Source organism: Ahaetulla prasina, chromosome 6 (assembly GCF_028640845.1).
Source record: "Ahaetulla prasina isolate Xishuangbanna chromosome 6, ASM2864084v1, whole genome shotgun sequence".
NCBI classification, from domain to species: domain Eukaryota; kingdom Metazoa; phylum Chordata; class Lepidosauria; order Squamata; family Colubridae; genus Ahaetulla; species Ahaetulla prasina.
The window spans coordinates 50,337,685-50,345,439 of record NC_080544.1 but is presented as its reverse complement, the minus strand read 5'-3'; positions in this window follow the sequence as shown (position 1 = coordinate 50,345,439).

Here is a 7,755-nt window from a genome sequence, read left to right as displayed (position 1 = left end):
TTGCTTGTGGGTGATTCTTAGATATTAGATTAGTCTTTGTTTTCCATCTCAAGTGATTCTCCCTATATACTTTCCGTGCTCTCATGCAATTCATTGTTCAGGATAGACATTCAACTCAGCCTGGAATACTGTATCTGAGCCCTTTAGTCCTTGTTAATGTAACAACTTTGAAATGCACATTTGTAAGACCATAAAAGAACAATCTAAACAATGGCAGACCACAATAAAAATGGGAACATGAGGCAATTATATTCATTTCATTTCATTTCATTTCATTTATTAAATTTTTATACCGCCCTTCTCCCGAAGGACTCAGGGCGGTGTACAGGCAAATAAAAACAAACAAGACACTATATATAAAATATAAAATTAAAAAACTTATTATAATTTGCCTAAAAATTTAAAAATCTATAAAAACTAAAACCCCGTTTAAAATTAATAAAAACTATAAAATCCATAAAAAATTAACCCAGCCCCGCGCGAATAAAAAGATGTGTCTTCAGTTCGCGGCGAAAGGTCCGAAGGTCAGGTATTTGGCGTAAACCCGGGGGAAGCTCGTTCCAGAGTGGAGCCCCACAGAAGGACCTTCCTGGGGCCGCCAGCCGACATTGCTTGGCGGACGGCACCTGAGAAGTCCCTCTCTGTGAGGCGTGCGGGTCGGTGGGAGGCATATGGTAACAGTAGGCGGTCCCGTAAGTACCCAGGCCCTAAGCCATGGGCGCTTTAAAGGTCATAACCAAAACCTTAAAGTGCACCCGAAAAGCCACAGGAAGCCAGTGCAGTCTGCGCAGGAGAGGTGTTACATGGGAGGTACGCGACACTCCCTCTATCACCCAGCGCAGCTGCATTCTGGACTAGCTGAAGCCTTGAGTGCACCTCAAGGGAGCCCCATGTGAGAGCCTTACAATAATCCAAGCGAGAGGTAGCAGTGCGTGAGTGACTGTGCACAAGGCATCCCGATCAAGGAAGGCGCAACTGCCGAACCAGGCGAACCTGGTGGAAGGCCCCCTGGAGACGGCCGTCAGATGATCTTCAAGCGACAGCCGCTCATCCAGGAGGACCCTAAGTTGCGCACCCTATCCTTTGGGGCCAATAACTGCCTCCAACAGTCAGCTGCAGCTGCAGCTGACTGAATCGAGATGCCGGCATCCACAGCCACTCCGTCTTGGAGGATTGAGCTTGAGCCTGTTTCTCCCCATCCAGACCCGTCGGCTTCCAAACACCGGGACAGCACTTCAACAACTTCATTGGGGTGACCTGGGGTGGAGAAGTACAGCTGAGTGTCATCAGCGTACTGATGGTACTTCACCCCAAAGCCACTAATGATCTCACCCAGCGGCTTCATGTAGATGTTGAACAGAAGGCGAGAGAATCGACCCCTCGGCACCCCACAAGTGAGGGCCCTCGCGGTCGACCTCTGCCCTCCTGTCAACACCGTCTGCGACCGGTCGGAGAGATAGGAGGAGAACCACCGATAAGCGGTGCCTCCACTCCCAATCCCCCAGCCGGCGCAGCAGATACCATGGTCGATGGTATCAAAAGCCGCTGAGAGGTCTAATAGGACCAGGGCAGAGGAATAACCCCTGTCCCTGGCCCTCCAGAGATCATCCACCAATGCGACCAAAGCTGTCTCCGTGCTGTAACCGGGTCGGAAGCCGGACTGGAACGGGTCTAGATAGACGGATTCTTCCAGGTATTGGGGTAGCTGACGCGCCACAGCACTCTCTACAACCTTCGCAACGGCGAAGGTTGGAGACTAACGATAATTTCCCAAAATAGCCGGGTCCAAAGAGGGCTTCTTAAGGAGGGGTCTCACCACCGCCTCTTTCAAGGCGGCAGGGAAAACCCCTTCCAACAAAGAAGCATTTATAATCCTCTGGAGCCAGCCTCGTGTCACCTCCTGAGTGGCCAGCACCAGCCAGGAAGGACACGGATCCAATAAACATGTAGTGGCGGAGCCTCCCCAACAACCTGTCCACGTCCTCGGGAGCCACAGGGTCAAATTCATCCCAAACAGACTCAACAAGACGTGCCTCCTCTCCCTCGCTTGGATCATCCCAATTTCGGTCCAGACCATCCCGGAGCTGAGCGATTTTGTCATATAGATAACCATTAAACTCCTCGGCACGTCCCTGTAACGGGTCATCCCGCACCTCCTGATGAAGGAGGGAACGGGTCACCCGAAACAGGGCGGCCGGGCGGTTATCTGCCGACGCAATGAGGGTGGAGGCGTAGGAACGCCTCGCCTCCCTCATTGCCACTAGGTAGGTCCTAGAATAAGACCTAACTAGTGTCCGATCAGCTTCGGAATGACTGGACCTCCAAGTGCTCTCTAGGCGTCTTCTCCGGCGTTTCATCTCTCTCAGCCCCTCGGAGAACCAAGGGGCCAGACGAGATCTGCGCCGGGTCAGAGGCCGCAAAGGCACGACACGGTCCAAGGCCCCAGCCGCGGCCTGTTCCCAGGCCGCAACTAGTTCCTCAGTCGTGCCGTGGGCCAGATCCTCAGGGAATGGCCCAAGCTCCGTCAGGAACCTCTCAGGGTCCATCAGGCGCCTGGGACGGAACCAGCGTGTAGGTTCCGTCTCCCTGCGATGGTGGGTGGCGGTTCGGAAGTCCAGACGAAGGAGAAAATGATCTGTCCATGACATTGGTTCTGTTACTAAATCGTCTAGTATCAGATCATTTAGCCACTGACCAGAGATATAAATCAGATCCAGCGTGCCTCCCCCCATGTGCGTAGGGCCATCATTTACTCGAATCAGGTCCAAGGCCGTCATGGAAGCCTGGAACTCCCGAGCTGCAGTCGATGATAAGCCAGCTGATGGCAAGTTGAAATCCCCCATAACTATCAGTCTGGGGGTCTCAACTGCCACAGTGGCAAATAACTCCAGCAGCTCGGGCAGGGCTGTGGTCACGCAGCAAGGAGCCAGGTACGTGATCAACAAGCCCAACTGATTCCTATGGCCCCACCTCACATAAAGGGATTCACAGCCGGCAATCTGAGGAACAGTGGCCTCCCTCGGCTCTAGATCTTCCTTAATGACAACCGCCACCCCTCCACCCCTACCCTGGACCCTCGGCTGATGGAATGCTCGGAAACCTGGGGGGCACAGTTCGACGAGGGGAACCCCCCCCTCTGGCCCCAACCAGGTCTCCGTAATGCCCATAAGGTCCGCGGACTCCCCCTGAATAAGATCACAAATCAAGGGGGCTTTATTTGCCACGGACCGGGCATTACATAACATCAACCGAAAATCCAGGCTCTGAGGATCATGGCCGCCTGAGGAACGGGTAGGGACTAAGGGGCCGGAGCACGTGATCGTTTTCAGACATCGAGCACGTGCTCCCCACACTCGATATGGCCCCCCCCCTCCGCCATATCTGCCTCTCCCACTTACCGTACAGATTGAACCACCCTCTAGTCCTGGAATATTCATAGCAATGCAATCTTATTGTCATGATTAAGAGACCACAGAAGCTAAAATAACTGAAAACTCAGTTGCAAAGTAACATGGGATTTAGCTTTTAAAGCAGTGGTTGCCAAATTACTGGACGGAGAAGTTGATTTTACAGTAACTTGGACAACTCGTTGTTTTTCCACTTTTACTATGCCTTTCCCTTTCCTATCTTAATCAATCAAGCCTTTCAACCTTATTTTCATTTAACCTATCTAACCCATAGCAGCTTTATTCTCTTTCCCACATGCTTCTAGGCATACAGGTAGTCATTGATTTATGACTGGTTGCTTGGAGACCATTTGAAGGTAAGATGGAAATCCCCCCTCAAAGGTACTTATGATACAGTTCCAAATGGCCACCCCCCCCCATGGTTAAGTGACCACATTTTGGGCACTTGAGCACTAACCTGCCTTTACAACTGTTTTCGGCAGCATCTATGGCAGGGGTGTCCAAACTTGGTCCCTTTAAGACTTTTGGACTTCAACTCCCAGAGTTCCTCAGCCAGCTTTGCTGGCTGAGGGACTCTGGGAGTTGAAGTCCAAAAGTCTTAAAGGGACCAAGTTTGGACACCCCTGATCTATGGTAACATGATCATGATTTACAACACTTCTGTCAAAAAATGTTTGTTTCCAGTTTTCAATAAAAATGCCCCATAACAAACAATGGGTTTGCTTAATGACATGGTGTTTGCTTGACAAATGTCACAAACAAGGTTGTAATATCAGGTGAGTCATGAAGGTGACCTGCTTTATGACCACCACAACTAATGGCCATAATGGGCAGGCTCTGTCCTGATTGTAAGTTGAGGACCATCTGTACTAGTGCTATAGAGAGCTACAACCTAATCTCTTGTATACATTTCAGTTGCCACAGGAACACTAGCTATAAGCAACTGTAATACACACAAGGAGAAACCTTTTATGTACTGGCTGAAGATGCAGAGACAGATGGACAATACAGAAATGTTTTAAGTAACTAGATAAAGCTATTGGAATGCATTGCTTATTATATATGCTTGTTATATAACAGCTATTTATTTCATCACTAGAACATCTAGGGCAGGAGTGTCAAACTCACATCATCGCCTGATGTATCATGACTGGCCCACAGGCCGCAAGTTTGACAGCCCTAATCTAGGGGGATAATTTATTTCATCATTAGAACATCCAGGGAGATAATTGTTAGAAATCCCTTTCTTCCAAAATAAAATAAAAGAATTCCCAAACTCCCTCTTCCCCTGCAAGCTGAAAACAGCTACTGGTTATACATACATACATACTTCTTTCACCTGCAGAATAAAAGAGATACTTGCAATCTACCTCATAGTTGTTCAAATAATAGAGAGAACACACTCCTCCATCAAATTCAAACTGACAGAAGAAAACTTGGCTTCCTTTAATGTGCTGTTCATGAAATCAAAACCTTCCATCAAATGTTAGATACAAGAAAACAGTTATAAAAAGATGATTTGCAGATCCCAGACTATTTCCTTTGTCTCTTTCATAAATAATCCAACAGTCGCGATGGTGAGAAGGGCAAAGTCCCCCACCCCTTTCTGCTTGCAATTCAACCTGTCAGCACTCTGCAGAATTTATTAGGGATTCAGGTTTATGTTAGTAAATGTCAAGTGAAATTATTTTGTTGTTTAATTTAAAGAAAGGAGCAAGGAACTTCAGACAGCTAGTGATTCCCACTCTGTTTTCTTTTTTTTTTCTCTTGCAGGAATTGTTACAAAAAAAGTCTTCAGCCAAATAAATAACATATTGTGGACTGATTCAAATGTCAGAGGAACAGAATATTGAAGCATTTGGAAAAATGCTACTTTTATCATCCTTATTGGTTAAATTTATCATCCTCTGCTTTTCCTGCTAGCAGAGCAAAGAGTCTGTTTTTTCACAATGCATGTTGTATCTTTGCTTCTGGATATTTATTACCATGAATGTCTAACAACTGTAAACAAATCATTTTCCTTTCACACAGTAGGATTTTTCCTTGGCAACGTTCCCATTCCCATATTCAACAGTAAAAACCTATCTACATTCTGTTTTTATCAACTGTGGCAGAAGCACTAACAGTTTCGCATACAATATAAACATTATCTTTATACAGTGCATTTTTTTAAAAAAAAATGGAAATGATAAATGAAGCTGATGCTTCTGGGACAGTATAACCTGTTCTTTTTAATAAGAATCTGCTGACATTTACATGTTTTCTTTCTTTAGGGTTAAATAACTTTTTTACATAAAACTCTGAATTTCACAACATCTCCAATGGTCATTTTATTCCAGTATTTATATATCAGTATTTATGTTGCCATGTTATTTTTATTATGAAATAAACTGTTACATAAATAGCCAATATTTATACTAATATGTATTTCAATGCTCACAATTGGTGCTTCAGTTCATTTCACCACCTTGAAATTTCCATCCTTCTATAAACTATTTAGTGTTGAAGTTCTCACATGTTAATTGTATATTTTTAATGTAATGTACAATTGATCAATTTGGCATCATACAAATAATTGTAATAATAAACAAATAAATATGGCAAATATGGTGTTATATTGTGTATAGATTAAGTATTGCTATGAACAATAACTACTAATGCTTATGCCTGTTTTACTATGGAAAACGTTTTTGTTTGGTCTACTGTATAACCTTTATCTAGCTGATGAGCAATTACAATTTTTAAAATATTCCTGAAAACAATTTGTTTTGGTAATTAAAGATCATATAATATATGTAGATGTCAAAATTATATAAAATATTATATAAGTTATATAAAAGTTGAAAGTTGGCCCCTAACAGTTTAGATTACAGTTTGTATTGAACCAATTCAATTTTGTTCAGTACGTCTGCTTAATGTTAGGTTAAATGTATATGAAAGGTAAAAGATTCATTAATCATACAAGGTTCATAAAACCAACTCTGATAGTTCTATGGAAGTTCACACCTGTTCTATATAGTCTAGTAGCCTGTTTGCAACAAAGGCTGGATGTCTCTAGGAAGACCATAAGCTGTTCACAAAAGAATTACTCCCTCCTAAAATATATCTGGTCTTCCAAACATCTTAACATTCTTTGTAAAAACAAATAATGTTTTACATAATACTTTTGCAGCTTGTTTTCAATCCATAAGATGGTTATCTCATCATACATTAGTTTTTGGTCAAAGACCAGCAAGCTTTGGAGCCAGGCATGCAGATGGAATTCTGAAGACATGTTATGGCCATTCTCATAATGGGCATAACATGAGGAGAAAAGCTTACCTCTTCACAAAATGCTAGACAGCATCAAATAAGAAATATTAGTGTATCAGCAAAAAAAAAAGGTTTATTATTACGTTATTTCCTCTGCCCAGTTCACTAGAGTACTCCAATTTAATCTCTTTCCTTTTCTTCTTCTGGCCTTGTGAGCATAGTTTTAATATACCCAAACTTTGTTTTATATAATACTTAAGTGGTTTATTTTAACACCAAGAAACCCACTCCAGATCACGATGCCTTGTTTTAGAGCATGCTAATTTCTCATCTTTCTTTTTTTTTTATAGGTCTGATGAAACATAAAGTATGTTTGATGCCAAATGATGTGTTTACAGGCACCATTTTGCCTCCATCTGCTTTATGGTTTTCAAGATCACAACTATGTAAAGAGGTAAGGAATGAAACCCCAATGTTATGGGATTTGAAGTTGTATGTATACTCCATCGTGCATATTTCATAATGCAGCTCTAGTCTGAAGGAAGATCTGAAGAACCAAAAGACTAGAGCGGGTATTAGAATGCCTGGCAAAGCCATTCATCCTCTGAGCAATGTATTTATAGAAATAAAATAACAGTCATCCTGTCCATTTTCATAATCTCCATATGGTGATTTTTTTTTATTTTTCATATAACGCAATGTTCAAGCAAAATTCAATAAACTTTCAAAATCAGTATGTCCATGTTTCTCAGACAAACAAAATTATGGTTCATATCAATCATAGTGAACTGAAGAAATAAAACATCAGTGAAGAATAGAATTATGGTCCCAAAAACATTTATGAGGGGAGCTTAATTGATGCAAGTGTGTTGTATATGCAGATGCTGAAATTAGCACCATTATCTTAGTCATACAGAAATCTCAGGCTCATTTAATCTATTTGTGCACAAAGCGTGGGTATGTCTGCATGTACAATTTTTAAATCAAAGATGAGTAATTCTTGAAATAACAAGAAGAGAAAGATGAATCTTATGTCATTTTAATTAGACTGCTACAGTACAGAACATTTACAAATTTGTTTGAGGACATGGGATTA